Raw genomic sequence first — 241 nt, 5'->3', positions numbered from 1 at the left:
CCCCCCGTGGTTGCACACACATCTTCCACCCACGCAGAGTAGGGAGCGGAACGTGGTGCCGACTGTGATCTGAGAGGCCCAAGGGAAAAATGCCGAAATCAGGCTAAGAATGATTTCAAAATAACATGACCCTGCTCCAGCAACGGAGAGCCCGGAACCGCTGAAGCCAGGGAGCACTCGGGGCTCATCCCCCTGCAGGGAATGAAGCCGGGCATGAAGGGCACGGCGAGAAGCCAGGGCC

This window comes from Eurypyga helias, unplaced genomic scaffold, assembly GCF_000690775.1.
Source record: "Eurypyga helias isolate BGI_N326 unplaced genomic scaffold, ASM69077v1 scaffold38044, whole genome shotgun sequence".
NCBI lineage: Eukaryota > Metazoa > Chordata > Aves > Eurypygiformes > Eurypygidae > Eurypyga > Eurypyga helias.
The sequence above is the reverse complement of the archived record's forward strand: the minus strand, read 5'-3'. Positions refer to the sequence as shown.